The sequence below is a fragment of the Calypte anna genome, chromosome 3, assembly GCF_003957555.1.
Source record: "Calypte anna isolate BGI_N300 chromosome 3, bCalAnn1_v1.p, whole genome shotgun sequence".
NCBI classification, from domain to species: Eukaryota; Metazoa; Chordata; class Aves; order Apodiformes; family Trochilidae; genus Calypte; species Calypte anna.
This window is the reverse complement of record NC_044246.1, coordinates 66,238,699-66,256,681: the sequence shown is the minus strand read 5'-3', so window position 1 is coordinate 66,256,681 and position 17,983 is coordinate 66,238,699. Positions and strand designations below refer to the sequence as shown.

Below are 17,983 nucleotides of genomic sequence, written 5' to 3'. Positions count from 1 at the left end.
AAATATTTAAGCAACAAGGCATATAGTAAATTCACCACATCAAAAAGCAAAATATTTCTGGATAAGCCCTTATTATCTAGTGTCAAGCCCAATAACATGTAAATGGATGTAACAGAGATGACGAACTGCTCAGACTCTGGCTAATGCTCTTAGGATTGACGGAGATGGTGAGAATCTGAAGTACCAAAGGGCAACAAAAAAAGCACAAAAGAGCAATATCACTGCAGTTTTTGAAAGATATTATTAAGGGAAGCTAACACACTCATCACAATCTTTTCCTTCCTTAAATATGACTCTTGTGGTTAGAGCTGTCTGTGTTCCTCTAAAGACAAGCTCAGCTATAGTGGCAGCTCACGTATAAATGACAGTTCATTCAAATTGCACCTTGATGCTCAGGCTAATGGTCAGGAAGTACATTAAAACTCTCAAGCAAGCAGAGCAGTGCTTGCGAAGGCACTTGTTCCCTTTCCCAATCTCTGCCTGATGTTGGAGTGCTAGACACGGAGGTGGACAACAAATAAGAGGTCAGGGGATGCCAGCAAGAGCACTCGTGAGCTGCATTGCTTTTCTGAGGAGGGGGACTTAAAGGTTGCATATAAGAAAAGGTGGGGGCTTTTTAGTTTCACTAGCAAAACAAGGGAAGGAGTGGGTGAGGGACAGGAAAAATGCCATGCTAGACACAGAGCCAGGCAGCTCCTGCAGATGGGCTGTGGTGGCACTTGCAGGGAAAAAGAGCAGGAGACTTGCAGAGCAAACCCTTGTCAGAGTATGCACTCGGCTGACAAACTGATATCAGATTTCCTACCTACTGCAGGAAATAGCACAAGCACTTTTCAAACCCTGGGTGCTTGAAAGGCTTTGAGTTGATGGCATTTTGAGGCAGCCACTGTTGGAAAGCCAGGAGGGACAGATTTCCACAGGGACAGCTGTTGTGCTAGGAGGTGCCAAACCATGGCAAAAGGAAAACTGGAATATGTTTTTTCAAATATTTATAAGACAGATGACTTGAGAAATTCTCCTGGCATTTCATCTCCTGGGTTTCATCACATGCGCTTTCCCAGTCAAGGTTTCTCAGACCCATACACCAAGTAATTTTTACTTTTTGGGCTGTAAACCTGGGAACTGGGCTACCCCCCTGTTTTCCTCATATCCAGATAGGCCTCAAGAAAAGCACAATTGCAAAACAGGAACAATTATATAGTACAGCCTGCATTCACCTAATATAGTAGAGATACAGTGTGGTTCAACTGAAGCTATCAAAATGTAGTAGTGTTAATATGCTGGAGTGTTTAAAATGTAGTTCTTCAAGTCTCTGTAAAATGAACTCTCCAGTCACCTCTCAGACCACAGGTGCTATCCTACAGCTTTCACTTCCATCTAAATGAAAACCCACGTTTTCAGGTTTTCATGATACAGCATGAAGCAGCAGTTAAGGAGGAAGGAAATGCCTCTATCTTTTGCAGAAGTAGAAATGTAAAGAATAAAAATGCTGAAGGCATGCTGGGTTAGTGTTTGGGTACTCTCATGGTTATGCAGGAGCTTTGTCCTCCCTTGATACTCCTTCCTTCAGTCCCAGCTGCCATTTGCAATTCTTGCAGTTTCTTATTCAGTTTACATTTTCTCTTCTTCAGACCAGGGAGAGGCAGGCTTACAATGGAAGGGATATTGTCTCATCTGTTCGAGCACTTCAAGTATTTTGCAGTGTAAAGTAGCTCTTGAAATGACATACCGAAATTCCGATCTGCATGTTGTGTTTAATGTTTGGCTTAATGTGGTTAATGTGAGCATCTTTCTCTGGCTTCCAAGAGTGGCAGCACTGATATTGTGAACGCTGACCTCCACTGGATGGAAAATGTTTATTTTTTAACTGATTTTTTGAAAGGACCCTGAATAGTTGTCAAGCATCAGAGAGGAAAGGATCAGCTGAGAGGAGAAAATTATCAGAGGAGGAAAGTGGGATACAGGAGGTAGCAGCAGAAGGAAGAGAAAAAGTGTACAGAGTAAAGGGTACGGAGTGTGATCTGTCACTACACTCTTGCTTCTATTGTTCTGCATCATCAAAGTACTGGAATGAGTGTTGCTGCAGGACAGAAATGGACCAAATGTGAAGACACCCTCAGCATTATGTGTGTGAAGAGATACTTCACTAAAAGTACACTTGTGCTGACCCATATGTACACCAGTGCACACACACACACTCGCTTCTCCTCATCTCCCAACTGCAGCTACTCAGATGAGCCCCAGTGAAGAGGCTGGTGTAGCTAGTCTTGAGAGGAAAAAATAAAAGCACAGGTTAAAGAACTGAAATCCAGCAGCCAAGAGCTAGAATTATAGAAGTACTGTAACTGGAGTAGATTGGGCTGGTTTTCTTTGGGTGAGTAACTGCCCAGATCACTCTCTTTGTGTGGGTAGATGTATAGAGTGTAGAGGATCAAATGAGTTATCACATCATGTGGGGATTAATCCGTATTTACTGTTAATACCAACTAGTGTTCATCATAATTCCTGCTATCTTCTGTTGGAGGACAGAGCAATTGATCTGAAATTATTTTAAAGGGGACTAGGAGGAAAAAATAAATATTTTCATGAAACTGTGTGCATATATGATGTGTATCAAGCCAGCAGGTATTAATTGCATTTAATCCCTTGAACGAGAAGCTCCGTGGCTGCTTTCCCCTTTCAGAAGCAAGGGGAGATGTTGCTTCCTTACAGAATCTGGACACATCTGGTCCTGCTCTTTTCTGTTGGAGGCAAGTAAATCTGACATGTTTGTGAGTGAGACCATGTGCCAGCTCCTGACACAGAAAATAAAATGGGTCAAGGCTGGTGCCACCTGCTGAATAGTCAAATGGCAGCATGGTGGAAGGTGCTGGCCTGAATTGCTGCAGGGTGACCACAAGGGCAGGCATGTGGTTGCTGGGTACATTTGTGTTTTTATCTAGCAAAATAGGTTGCAAAAGAAAAGTAAAGCTGTAGTGGACATGCAGGGAAAAAGTTCAAAGAGGGAGAGTATTATGTGAGGTGATCACAAAAAGGAGAGAGAGTGAGCGTAATTATTTGGGGCATGTTTTGCATTTGAATGCTGAAGTTTTCCAGAATGCAAATCAAACCAACCCTTTGAAACATCTGCATGTGTGTTTTCAGCTCACAAAATACTCTGATTGCAAAAGCTGTTAAAGCCTTGTTGGAATCAAACCCTCTTTCAAAGGAGGGTTCTTTCCAACATTTGATCTTTATTCTTTACTTAAACTTGCAATAGGTAAAGATAGCTATGACATCACAGAGTAAGATAATAAAAAACTATGTTGTGTATGATGTCCTGACTGCATGGGTAAAGCTATCAACTTTATACCTTTCCTCTGATAGAGAGCTTTATTCTTCAGTACAGAACGTTGGAAGGAAGAGCTAAGAACATAAATCCATATCTCAGAATATATTCTATACATCATGACTAATGATTAGCTGCAATTTTTTTTCATTTTAGTTTTAATACCTCTTAAGGGGCTATCTTCAGTGTCAAAGGGTCTCTATTTATTCTATGATTTTTAAAAAAAAATGATCATGCATTAAAAATAAATGCTGTAACTATTATACTAATAGGTTATATATCACTAGTATCAGACCACAAGTCCATCAGTCCACATTGCTGATCCTGACCTACTGTGAAATGATTTAGAAAAGTATAAATAATAAAATCTAAAAATCAAAATGAAATCTCGAGCTTGTAAAACTAATATATGAGAATTATAATGCAATTTTTTTTTTTACTTTTTCTCCTTACTGGAGATACTATTCAATTTTCACTAAGAATGTTCATTTTCTCTAGAGAAATTTTATTGGGTTTTGACTTTTGAAATTGATGCAGAAGTATGAATCCCAAGAAGAATTTTTCAGCCTTCCCTATTTGCAGTTTATGTAAACTAGTAAGCAATTATAAATGCAACGATTTATTTTGAAGCAGGAATTTTTTTAGAGGAGGCATGTCGGACAGATCACAGAAGACCAGAGTAGATATTATAGATCTTACATATTTAATAAGCTCAGAATTTGTCACTAGATGCACTTATGTAGGTCAGCATCTTGACTAAACTAGTGTACAAGAGAATAGCTGCATATAGTATTGTTTGTGTGGCATGGCAGTTCCAGGCATAAATCTGATGCACATATTTATGTATGGCTTGCTCACACATCTGCTTTCCTGGACCAGTATATTGAAGGATTAGGTTTCTTTTTTTGCTTAAAGTTGTTCTTCTGGGACGTTATCTGTAATGGGTGTGTTGAACACAAATGTAAGTGTGAGATAAGTAATCAGATAATATCATGGCCCTAATGTAGGTGAACTATACTGACCCCTTCTATTCAAAGTAACATCTCCTAAAGGAAGATTTGTATGCCCAGATATTATGGAAACCATAGGAAGAGAGGTTGTCAGAAGAGCTCTGTAGTCTTTCACTGTCACAGCATAAGACAGAATTGAGGGTTTCTATTTTTTTGAACTAAAAATGGCTTGTTGCTTATTCCTATCCAGAAAACAAAGCAAGATCTGTGTGCCTAAAGCCAAAAAACTTTGCTATTAACCCCATAAACAGGCCTTAATCACCCTATTGGAGTTATCTTCTAGCTCACTTTAGGAGTAGTAAAAAACTTATGAAAATGCTGAATATTGCCAGGCTGAAATTACTGAAGATCTGTCATTGCATATGCATGGAAGATGAAAAAGAGGATAATGATCCATTGACCCACTTCATAACACAATGGAGAGGCTTCCTGTGGCTTTCCATTAAAATCTTGAGAGTGAGAGAAAGAAATGGGGAATAGGAAAACAAAAATTTTTAAAAAGGCTTTCTGACCTCCTACTAGTGCTCTTGTGACAGCAGTCACCTACAATAGATACTTGGGGATTGATAGAGATCTTGTGGCCAGTCTTTAAATTCTGGTGGCTCATAGGTCTCTGTTATGATCTGAGGTAACATTAAAATTTATTTTTGTTTTGGATCCGCAAAGCAGAGTCTAACTGTAGAAAGGGTTGGGTGCAGGCAGATTTTATTTGACAATTGACACCGGCAGAAATTATAGAGCCAGGCATAACAGGGAGAAACGAAAAGAAGATAAAAGAGGAAAAGTGGTAAGAAAGAATGAGAGAGAAAAATGGAGAAAAAAAGGGTTAGAAAGTGGGAATAAATAATAAGAAAGAGAGAGTCACCACCAGGGGCCCAGCTGCCCAGCGAGTTTCCTCAGGATGTCGTTGATCCTGGACAGGGCCTGATGCGAGATGGTGGTGGGTCAAGAGATGACCAAACAGCCACAGCATGGACAGCCACATGTACCCCTGAGCCCCTTTTGTTCTGAGGGGGCAGCTGTCAGTCAGCCAGGTTCATTAGATGGCAGGCTGCCTGGAGGGGAGCAGAAGGGTGTAGTCCCCCACCCAGTCATCATTTTTTATCTTCTTCCAGGCACCACTCTCCTCTGTTCCAGCCACTTTAGCCAGGTACATAATCATGCCTTCAGGCGTGTCCCAGCAAGGTTGGCCCTCAGGAAAGGGGAGTAGTCTCCACCCATTCATCAGTTATCTTCTTCCAGGTGCCATCCCTACTCTGCTCCAGCCACCTTAGCCAGGTACTTCGTAAGTACAATCAAGGTGTCTCAGTAGTGCCTGGAGGGACCGTCCAGCGCTGAAGGCTGGTGCTCAGAAAAGGGGAGCAGTCTCCATCCAGTAGGTCTTACCACATCCCGAGGTGTCACCTCCTGCTCAGCTCTGGCCAGCCAGGTCTTCCACCCTACCCAGGGCTATTAATTTTAAAATTGCTCCTTTGAGACAATTGCAAATCAGTGAGGTCAGACTCACATGGTCTCTTAAGGGGTGTTTCTACTTCTTGCGTGAGTGTAATGTAACCACTAGCAAAGTGGATATGCACCCCTTCCTTTCAGGTACTGCATGTATGGTTTTAACAGGTGAATGCATATGTCCAAGCAACATAGTTATATTCAAAATGCCCCTTTCATTCTCTTCCTTTGCCATCTGTCTGGCACATTGAATTTTATGCCATCAAATACTAATTTCCTCTTCACTAGAAGAGCTCAGCCTGGTGCTTGCAACAAGAAACCCACAAAGGTGTGAACATCCCAAAGCATGTAATTCACCTGGGCTGCCCTGCAGAAATTTCACCTGAAACCCGTGCTCACGTCACACAGCTTGTGTTACCATACAGCTTGTGGTAAAGTTGGCTGAAAGAGCTGGGCCTTCACAGCAGGCAGACATTTCACAATTTATAGAGCTGCTGTTGAAGACGCAAGTTGGAATTCCCAGTGCTGCTTCCACATCTGAAAGCCCTAGCTCTGCAGATATGTATGAATTCATGCACTATTATCACTCTGGATAAAATGGGTATAACTCATCCTCACTCGGGTTGCACTCACTGGGCACAAAGCTGCAGGAAATTAAGGTCATAATTTTAAGAAATTATGAATATGTATTTATTAATCAAAGAATGGGAATGGCTAGGGGGTATTCAGGTGCCTTCACTCATGTTTGATGCTTATGCAACCTCCGGTTTTCATTTCTGTATTTCGGGGATCAGTGACAGCTACAACCTCCTTTTCTCATCAAGTTCACATGCAGCTTCATCACCTGTGAATTGTCTACCATTTAAAAATTCCATCTGTTTTTTCTTTAAAGCAAGAGTTTCATAAACATAGAAGCCACCCAGTATTTTATGGGAAATGCTATAATAACTGCATTTCCCAAAAGCTTATTATTCTACTTCTCTCACAGTCTGGGACTGTTTTACTGTTGCTGGCAAACAAGATTTCACACTTATCCATCATGGCTTTTGTAATGAAGTTTCAGTCTTCCACACTGAAACTGAGGTAACATCTATTCTCTGAGAGGTACTGGGAGCCTGCTTGGGCTTTCTGACTGCCTGACCTTGTGTGTTACATCTTCATTCTGACTGTGCTGATGAGTTTTCTGAGAGAGATGGAATTGGTAAGGTGACTTCTACTTTCCGAATGCTCTCCTCTTCTTGAAGCATTATGTTGATACATTGCTCATCAGTACAACACTCTCATATATGAAATATAAAAAAATATCTCTTTTTGTAGTCCTCAGTGCTCTGCTGCTTGTATCAGGAACTTGTGCTAGGAAGGTGCTTTGACTCCCTTCTTTCATGTGCTGAAGAGTTGTTGTGTGGTTGAACTGCCCTTGGGCTTCAGCTGTGGAACAGGAGGGAAAGGAGAGAAATTATGACTTTCACATCTGGAATGATGACATTCAAAGAATGTCACTAGTGTCTGAGTCATATATACATGCTTCTAAGCTAGGAAGATGTGTTCTTGAACAATATGATAGATGGCAAGATGGTAAAGGATTTATTGGTGTAACTGACCAGCTGGATGGGTAAGGCAGCATCCTGTAGTTGTGATACATGGTAAAAATTCAAGTATTAATGGTTGTCAGTTGATAGAATTTCTTCTTTGATCTTAACTGCACATGATGCAATTTCCCCTCATTCTAATTCTTCACTTTCACATCATAAAATTTCATGTTGCAGTTACCAGCTGGAATATCTTCCTACCATGTAAGTATTTCCTCTCCTAAAATAAAAATAATACTTGCTCATACTTCTAGTTAGGTGATATTTTTCGATGTTGTGGAAAGGGTACTACATTAGTTACTGCTAAGGCAGAGGAAACCTGGTAAGAAAAATGCCAGTGAGGTTTTCAGCAATTTGCTTATAAATCGGGATTCATTTTAAAGGAAACACTTTTCTGTTACAAGGTTGTTCATTGCAAATATCACTTCTTTTGGAGATGTTCTGAGTTTTGTGGCAAACAGCTGGGATCAAGAGAGGAGCAGTCACCCCTCACAGCTGCTGTCTCAAGCTTGCATACTTCTTAGCAGTGTTTTTGATACACGTTCTCTTTAATTCTTGGTGGGGAGGAGTGGAAGACATTGAACTTTAAGCCTGCCTTGCTGAACATGATATGGAGCAGTACCACCCATTACAGGAGAGTTTGCAGAAAGTGACTGAGAGTTTCAGGGATAACAAGCCCCAAGTGCTGATTATTTCAGGAAGGATCTTAATACACCATTGTGATCTACTTGCTTTTACCCAGAAGCCAAAATGGGGATATTGGCTGCTTCTACCAGTGGCTGCCTCTCTCACTGATCTTTTCCTGCAATACCAGGACTCCCAGCTTTCCTGGGACTGGACCCCAATGGGCCCAAAGCCACCACTGTGGGAAGCACCTGCTTATGTGTTGGCTCCATATTCTGCCCCTAAAACCAGCTCTTCCTGAAGTCACACTTGGCTTTTTCAAGATGGACTGTTCAGTTTCATACTGGATGAATTACTGGGGTTTCTCTGTTATGGTAGTATAGCAAGTAGAAAGATAATGCTTGGCTTTCATTGATTAAGCAGCAGCACAGTGGAATTAGCTCTCCCACATACATGAGGATCTAAGCTACAGCACTTTATTCTATATATTTAATGAAAACCTGAATTTCTCTATCATGCTTTCATTTGCTATCACCTTCTACCATGGAGAGATAATACATGTTATATACAGTAAATTACTTTTTCAATAACCTAAACATGTGCACAACCTCCAAGCACTAGATGCTTAGTTTAGGTTATAAAAACACTGACTGAATATCTTTTAGATTGTATATTACCACTGCAGGTAAATTTTGCCAGACTTCTGGTGGCCTGCAGATCCCCAGTTTGTTAGCATAGCATCTAGCTGCTTTTTTGGTCTCACTCTCAATCTCCTCATTACTTCAGTTGCTACAATAATTAGACTCTCTATTATTAGAACTTCATAGACCAGCTTAAGACTACACTAGGCAAGGACACAAAAATTTCCTTTGTAGATCTTGGTTATCACCTTGTATGCCAGTTTGTTTTTTTTGGTTTTTTTTCAAAAACAAGACCAGGATAGCTCCAGTCCCTACTACAAATCTGCTTTGACCAGCTTACTAGAGCTAAGCACCCCCAGATCCCCTTCTGCAGGGCTGTCCTCCAGCCACTCTTCCTTCTATCCTATCTGTCTCCCTCCTCTTTGCCTATAATGCAATAGGCAAATTATTGAATTCTCCAGCTCTGGGTGTTATTTGAAGCCATTGTGCTTCACATATTTCTGTGTGCTCATGCCTGCATTTTCTCTATTCTTAACTGGACTTATGCCTTTGGGAACTCCTGCCATGCATAAAACAAGATGCTCATGCTGTGGCCAACAATGAAGGAACCACAATGGGTTGCTGTGTTCTGCATAGTTCTCTTGAGCCTCTGCTGCCGGTCACCTTGGAGACAAAAAATGTCCTGGAACAGTCCCACAGTTGCTTTAACCAAGTGGCATCTCATACATTTTCTGCTTCATGTGTAATTAGTAGCTTTTCTTGAATAATCTGTGTCTGTTTTGATATGAGGCTATTACTATAGCCCATGATGGCAACACATTCCCAAAGGTTCTATATAGTTCCAGGGATATTATTTAATATTTAATTTGGAAGTGTATCAAACCTTATGCCAGTTCACCAACAATGGTGTGAGAGAAATCTCAGAAGGAGAATAATTCTGCTAGCTTTTCCCACAGCCGCTACCACAGATGCTCCAAGAGGACTAAGTGCACGTTTGCAACCTTTTAACAGAGAATACTGAAATACCTCCAGAGATCACTGAGCATCTCTAAAGCCATATTTGTACTGAGCCTTCCACCCCTAATGTATTTTGAAGTCTTCGGCTCTCCCCTTGGCCCAGGACAATTGCACAAAGTAGTACTGAGTATTAGGACTTTATATATGTTCAGTTAGCAGTACAGACTTCAGATGAAGTTTTAATTCTGCCAGCAATGCTTCTTTAGGATCATCTACCCATCTTATGCTCCTCTAAAATTCCACAGTGGTGTTGCTAACCTAAGAAAAACATTCATAGCATTGGAGTGTGTCAGTTCCCACACACCACAAACAGTAGCTCTCCCATTTTCAGATACTCACCAGTAGCCTTTTTCCTATTCATAATACATCTTAGTAGTCATCAACAGATGGATTTCCTTCTTAACAGCTATCTTTAGGCTTTCTGTAAAACCAGGTTTCTTTCATGCTTAAAGCATCTTGTCTGCAGTCCTTGCTCATATGTCATGGCAGTACCTGCTACTTTGTAGTCAATCCCAGAACCAGAATCTCTGGAACTCCTAAGGGTTTGTGTCTCAGGGCTGAATGAGCTGGTGGCTAAGAAGATGAAGAGTCCAAACTCCAGTGTCTAGTAAGTAGTGAGTTTACTTCTGATCCTGTTCTTATTGGCAGCAATTTTATGGTTTCTCTCTCAGTTACCCATTCACATTAAATCTGAAGAAACTAAGATCTGCATTCTAGCTCTGTCAGATGACATTTAAATTGGGTCAGAGTGTTCAAACACCACTGATAGGAACAAAAAAAGATACACACTCCTGTACTTTCTTATTCTCTTTCTTTTGGCTTCTAAAGACAAGGATTGAAATTCAGCTTCATTTGGATCTTCTTGATCTATGGATGGTTAATAATAATGAGAATTTACATTGTAGATTTCAGGGTTCTTTTTTTACTATCAGACAAATCTCATGCTTTGGGGAATAAATTTTATAGGAATCTCAAATATTAAGTACAGAATTCATTATTCATATGTCTGCTGAGGGGAATAAAAAATGTCAGAGTGGGTGGATGTCTGAGACCAAGTTTTGTAATAAGTTGATAAAAGGGGAAAAAAAAGAAAACTCACATGCACCCTAACTGATTCATTTGCCATATACAATAAAAATAATTTCTTTTATGATTATTTTACTTCAAGTAAGTCTTGTGAATATGACTAACATGCCCAGGATTATCCAGGAGGATAAATAATTCATGCAAATTACACATTTATAGGTGATATACAGGGGTATATCAAGAGATCTTTAATTTCAAAAAAACTCTGGTAAATTTGAAAACAAGAGAATTTTTTTCTTCTGAAATCCTTTCTTTGCACTGCTGTAAGTAGCTTCACTCTAGATAAAAGAGGATAAACAATAAAAAAAGCCTAACTGCAGAGCTCGCAAAGTAATAGGATTGTTTTGAACTATTTATGTGCAAGAGTGAGCCAAAAGCTGACAGACTACAGTGTTAGCTCACAGGTAACTTAAATCTGAGAGTGCTGTAGATCAGGCTGCCCAGAGAAGTGATGGAGTTTCTGTCTCTGCAGACATTCAAAACCCATCTGGATGCCATCCTGTGCAACCTGCTCTTGGGGAACCTGCTCTGCCAGGGTGGTTGGACTTGATGGTCTTCAGAGGTCCCTTCCAGCTCCTAACATTCTGCAATCTGTAAATAAATTTTGCACATTTCAAGAGATAAGGACATAATCATATCTCAGGTTTGGAGGCAGGCTTCATCCTCTCAGTGTGCTCCTGTTTCTGCATTACAGAAGTGCAAATGCTTCTCCCAGGACACAGTCTGCCCTTTCAGGAAAGGTGCTAACCTAACTTTAGGCTAGATGATAAAGCAAATTAACTGGAAAATTTGTGTGCTAAAAAGATTGCAGCAGTTTTTGTCCTGACATTTTAAAGGGCTGGGAGTTCAGAGGTTTGTTTTTTGAAGCAGTGCACCCCTCAGAGCTTTCTTCAGGTTTTACATGATTCTTGACATGGGCTGTTTCTTGCAGTAACACAAGGCAGTTACTTACAGCATTGTGTTTGCCACCAAGGGAAGAACTGTATGTACCTAGTGGGTGGGCAGGTGGAGAGAAAGTGAAGCACTGGCCTAATAGCCAGCTATTTTATGCTTGCAATTTTAGTTGTAATTTACTCTTCAAAGTAACATTTATGACCAGCAATCTCATGAAATAAGAAGTCATCTGAAGGTTGCCAGATGTAACCAAAGAGCTTAGGTGGGATCAAAATCAAGGCATCAGAAATAAATCCTTTCATGTTTTCTGAAAATGCATGTTCAGATTCCTAAATCTGACTTCAACTATTATGATTTATATCCAAGGCTGAACCAGACAGATTTGCAAAATCTCTAAAAGAAAAAAACGAGACTAAATACTTCAAATGAGCTTGAAATTTAGTAAGTGGAAAGCTGTGTTATGCCGTGCTAATAGGCTATGCATATTATAGAAAAAGAGGATTATCAAAATTATAAAAGTAGCAGACACAAAGGGCACTAACATTATCTTCAATTTGTGCTACACCTTCAGTAACCCAAAGGTTAAATAAGTGTCTTCTAAAGTGCCAGCCAAGTAAATGTTAGTATGGTAGATAAGTGTTCCAGCACTATGGAGTTGAAACAGTCAACAAAAATATATAGAACTCCTTAAAAAAATGAATAGTCCTGTTAATTGCAACTGGTAAATAAGATTTACTTCCTAAGAAGGTGAAAGCACGTTGCCATGATATATCTCACCACTGCAAGGAGTCTGTGTGAGCTTCCACCTCATCAGCAGCAGCCACTGCAGCTCTGCTCCAATGCACAGGGCAGAAGGACCTGCAGCCCCACTGCGTACTGCATATCCCAACAAATTGATGCCTGCTGGGTTTGTTCAGTGGCTGCTGCTGCTGCCTGGTGATGGATAGGACATCCACAATTCTGCCTGTGTCAGACGTCAGGGATGTTGTCCCCTGCCTGGGTCCCCATTACTAAAGGGAGCTGGGGATATATAGTCTCCCAAAAGGCTTGGTGACAACACGGTCTAGGATGAAAGCAGTGCAGCCTACAAGCACTCATCCTTCAAGTGAAAACTACTGAACCCAGTGGTTTTGTCAAGCTGGACTGGAAGAACATTCCTGTGAGAGGGAATTCTCTCTATTATGGAAATAATGAAGCAGTGGTGGTGTTTTGCCTTTAGGCAACACTGTTAACATAAAGTAGTCATCAGTAATACAACTAGATATGAGGAAATAAGAAACAATTCTGGGGTGAAGATTTAAAGTCATACAGAAGAGGGGAAGTTCTTTCAAGCTTCGCAGGGAGCTGAAAGTCATCTACAACAGGCTTGAAGGCCCCTGAGCCAGCAACTTGTCCCAGCAGGAGGTAAGCAAGGTTTTATAGGTCAGGCATGGGGACCTCTTAGTGTAGTAATACAGAGAAGATCCCTGCTACCCCCATTTGACTGCCTCCTTCCCCTGCTCCTGCAGCAGGGATGGATGACTACAAAGTTTGTAGACAAGCAGTGCTATTGCTGGCAAAGTTCTGTATGAGGAAAAGAGACAATTGTCCCATAACTGTACTTTGTAACTAAGGTTCTTTTTCAAACAAAGTGATAGTAAGTAAACGCTGGTCTAACCTTCATTCTCTGCGTGGCTCTTTTCCCTTTACCATGTAGCACTTGGCTCTGATGCTCCTGTTGGAGGATTCTTTGTGCCTGGCAGACCCTCCTGCTGCTCTGCCTTCCCCCCTGGCAACTTTCCTGCACACATTTAGATCTCTTCTGCTGAGCTTTCTGTTGTGAAGCAGGAGAGCACAGCTCCTTTGATGTTCTTGATATAAGTAGCAAGTTGTCATCTAAATTCAAAGGGAGAGACTGCAGCTGATGAAAGAGAAGCAATATGCTTATTTTCTGGTCTAGCAGTGCTGTTATTCTACCTGTGTCCCAAGCCCATACACAAATAATTGGGAATTTGCTGTCTTAATGGCTGTTGGGTTTTTTTATTGTACCTCTGTGGCTGTGTGGGTGAATGTGGAAAGGGTTTTGCACATGTATGTATGTATTTTCGGTAGACACTGTACAGCTAAATCCTCTTTTAATTTTCTCTCTAATTTATTTTTAATTTTGTAACCCCCTAGGGGTAAATCCTTATTATATGATGTAAAATCATCTCTTCTACAAAGCAGCTTATTCGTAGATTTTTAATTTGAACCAGCAGAGGCAAAGCTGTAGCTTTTTTCCAAACACTGAGAGCCACTCTGTATATGTAACTGTCAAGTGTGTATCTCACTGAAAAATTATTTTTAAAATCAAGTGAATGTTATCCTTCTCTCCTTCTATCCTTTTCTATCCTTTCTATCCTTCTAAAAAGGGTAAAGAGAAGGCCTTGTCATTTTATGTTTTAACTGTATGTTACATTTCTGAACCTTAAAATATTCTTAGCATGTAATTTGCTTTTAAATCTCTTATACATGTGGATTAGAATGAATGTAAAGGCTTACATTTTCAAATGCTCAATTGCTGACAAAACTTAGGGGTCTGGCTTTGGTTTTTGCAAGTAGTTCTCCATCAAAAGTTGGCACTGTCTGAAGAACTCATTATTCTGTGAATTCACGTAAAATGTGTGTTCATCGATATCAGTATGTGCTCTTGGCTCACTAGAAAAGTTGCCTTTAAGCTAACCTGCACACTTTCTTGTTTACTTTTTGTTTATATTACTGTCTAGAAGCCTTACTCAGAGTTCTGTAGAGATACTAATAAAAAAACACAGAATCATAGGAAGGTTTGGGTTGTAGGAGACCTTATAGATCATCTAGTTCCAGCTCCCCTTGCATGGGCAGGGATACCTCCCGCTACACCAGATTGCTCCAAGCCCCATCCAACCTGGCCTTGAACAGGGGAGGGGGCATCCACAGCTTTCCTGGGCAACCTGTGCCAGTGTCTCACCATCATAATCTAACATTATCTTTCCTCCCTGTACATTCGGTGGGAGAGCTATTGATTTTCAAAACTCTGGTTATCTCATCCTAAACAATTCACCTGGAATATGTTAGGTAAAAAATGCTTTAAAAATGCCTTATAAGCTAGCTCAGGTGTAGGCATCTGCATTCAGCCTTTCTGAACTACAATGCTTACAATTCAAAGACCTGAATAATTAGTTTTCTTTGAGTTGCTATCAAGGGAAGTTTAAAAAAATTAAAAATCAGGTTGTCTATTTTTGGTTTACTTTTAACTGTGATATTTCCCCCCACTTTGTTTTTATGTGAAAGTGGTGTTTATTTCTATTAAGGATATAGTCTTTTGAATGAAGCTACTGATTTCCTCTGCTTCTCATTTGAAGTCTTCCCTAACTAAATTAAGGTTTCCCACTTATCTTCCTAACTCCTGTTTCCCTTCTGCTTGTTGTATGAATTCACTGGGGATTTCATCTCTGATTGTTATCCAGAGGTCCTGCTGGCAGCCCATGACTTCTACTGGGTAGAACCCTTCTACTGGGTAACTCTTTATTGCAGTCACATGTCAAACCCAGGACTCTATCTGCATCTTGCTTTATTCACCCAGAGCATTGGACTTACTGACACTATAGGGAATCTTCTTTCTTCTGCCCTTCTCCCCAGAAAATCTTCCACTTCAGGAGCAATTAATTCCTGTCTATGAATTGTGAGGACAATGCCACAGAGGGAGATAAACAAGTTAAAGTCCCCATGATTAACAATGTTCAACATGCTTTACTTTTTGCTCAGATATACCCTCAAATGAGGTCTGATAGTTTCTCTAATGGTGATGGATCTGCAATACTGCTATGCTAATGATAAACAGCAATAATAATGTGGGCAGAGGGACCCCAGTAAGAAGCCAGATCTTTCTTACACACTAAGATGAAGCAAGCGAGTGGAAGCAAAGATAAAGTATGTTCCACAGAGAAAGATACAACTCCTGCACAAGTTGGGGTCTTTTTTCCAGGAACAAATTCTCAATTTTATTTCTGTCACACCAAATGCCTGTACATCTCTCTGCTCTCCACTGGGAGAGACAAAGACACTTGCTGTGAAGCTAAACAAATGTTCATCAGAGCTGTATGGTGCCTGAATAATTTCATTTCAGCATGGCTTTTTTCTCTGCCCAGCCTTCTCAGATAAACCTGATACTTTGCTGTTTGGAACACCTCAGAGTGTCTTAAAGCTAAAATACCATTTGTCAAATATTTTTCTTATTTCTGTCATTAGCAAAGAAAGACTGAGAAAGAAAAGGAGAGAACCATGTATGTCAGTTAAAACTGTAGAAGACTTAATTTCCATCTCTGCAAACTCTGATCATTAGACAGAAATCATGTCCATACATTGATTTTTCAAGATAACTTGGCAGCACCCAAGCAGTACAGTGATCTGTGGCTGGAAAATTAAGCTGGAGAAAGAAAATACTGGCAAATCAAAAGCACCAAAAGCATCCTTGAGGTGTGTCTGTAGCCCTTTCTCAAGCAGTCCTTGAACCTGCTGCTTCTTTTTGCTTTGTTAGAAGCACCAAAATCTGACTGTAACAAAAACAGATTCAGGTGGATTGTCACTGTTGGAATAGAGCCAAATATTAGTTTGATGTCTTTGATTTTTAAACTTTCTCTTTACAATTAAGATGAAAAATCACTCAGAAATGTTAACCATGCTATTCCATTGAGTTGGTGTTTTCTGTCTGGTGTTTTAAAGGTATTGTCTGGGAAGCCTCAAAATTGTGAGATACGGTTTCAGCAGCTGGAAAGGATCTATATGCATGTTTTGCATGTTAGTAGGAATTAAGACATCTAATCCCAAATGTTTTTGGTTTGTTTTTTTTTAGTAGCCCCCTAGATGTATTTAAAATATATATGTATATTATTATTAATATATATTATATATATTATATATGTATATTATATTATTAAAATATATATGTATATTATGTATATTAAAATATATCTCTAATCATTGTAACAAGTACAAAATGTTGTCATAATTCACGTCTGAGAATTCTTTTTCATGAGTTCTCCTCTTAGTCAGTGGTAACAGGAAAGTGTGGTGTGTTTGAATCTCCTGTTTTCTTATTTAGGGTCTTAAATAGTTAGCCTAAACTCTGCCTTGTTCCTGCCTGTGCTGAGAGAGAATAAAAGAAAAGGACAAGGAATGGGAGGAAGAGGAAGGAAGGAAGGAAGGAAGGAAGGAAGGAAGGAAGGAAGGAAGGAAGGAAGGAAGGAAGGAAGGAAGGAAGGAAGGAAGGAAGGAAGGAAGGAAGGAAGGAAGGAAGGAAGGAAGGAAGGAAGGAAGGAAGGAAGGAAGGAAGGAAGGAAGGAAGGAAGGAAGAGGAAGGAAGGAAGAGGATAAAGCTTAAAATTTTTCACTTGGTGTCATTATTGCTGTAACAAATAATTAGGTTGTTGGCTAATAGTATCCCACTGGAAGTCTATGTGTGAGCATCTGTGAATGAACAAACACCAAATGCTTCAGATGCTTTGTTCGAATCAATACCCGTTCAGGTCACTCAGTGAGGCCAAGATTTAACATCTAAGATTTCTGAATCATCTTCTGAAGTTATCCATTTTTCTATGATTGCATGTTAAAAGATCTGAGAAACTCCTGTTCTATAGAGGGTCTGCCATTTCTGATGGTTTGGCAGCCCATATATCACCAGGTCTATTTGTAGTAGAATGTGAACATACTTGTGATGATGGAAAATGATGAGGGAGAACTGAGAAGCCTGAGCAAGTTTTGGTGGTAATTGACAGTAATATTCCTTTTCTTCTGTATTTTCCACCACTCATTTTGATGATCACAGGCACTTAGAAAGGCTGCAACAACCCCAAAAAATCTAAAGAATAGCACGTGGTTTTTTCTTTTCAAAAAAACTTTCAAGACAGTTCAAATCCATCTATGGTACTTTGGCAGTACAGGTCAAGCCTACTTAGATCCTTGTTTAATCTACAGACTCCTAAAGACCTTCAGTTGTACAATGCTCAGTCACATGCAGTTTGCCTGGCCCCTTTCACAGTGGGGTCCCATCATGTCTGGAGCTTACTGTAATGCAAATAAGTAACAGGTTTGCCCACCCTCACTAATGAGCTGGTTTCTTTTGAATGGAGAACAATAACGATCCTTGCCTAGCATGAGAAATGCTTTGACCTTTTGTAAGCTGTGGGTTTGATCTGCAGGCTGCATTGTGCTGTCAGTCTTCACAGGGTGGAAATTAAGGACTGGGTGAGTGAGGGCTCTTGTAGAAGGCAGCAAACCCACTTACTTCAGAAATCAATCCTAGGAGCAGGGCAAGCTGTTAAGCAAAATCTGTTTGTCTCAGTGCAGCCTTTC

General features: G+C 40.2%; 1 protein-coding gene across 1 annotated transcript in view; it reads left to right on the top strand.

Moving 5' to 3' along the window:
• The window catches only part of SLC35F1 (solute carrier family 35 member F1), a 231,079-nt gene that overhangs the window by 165,382 nt on the left and 47,714 nt on the right, over positions 1-17,983 (top strand). The window lies entirely within an intron of this gene.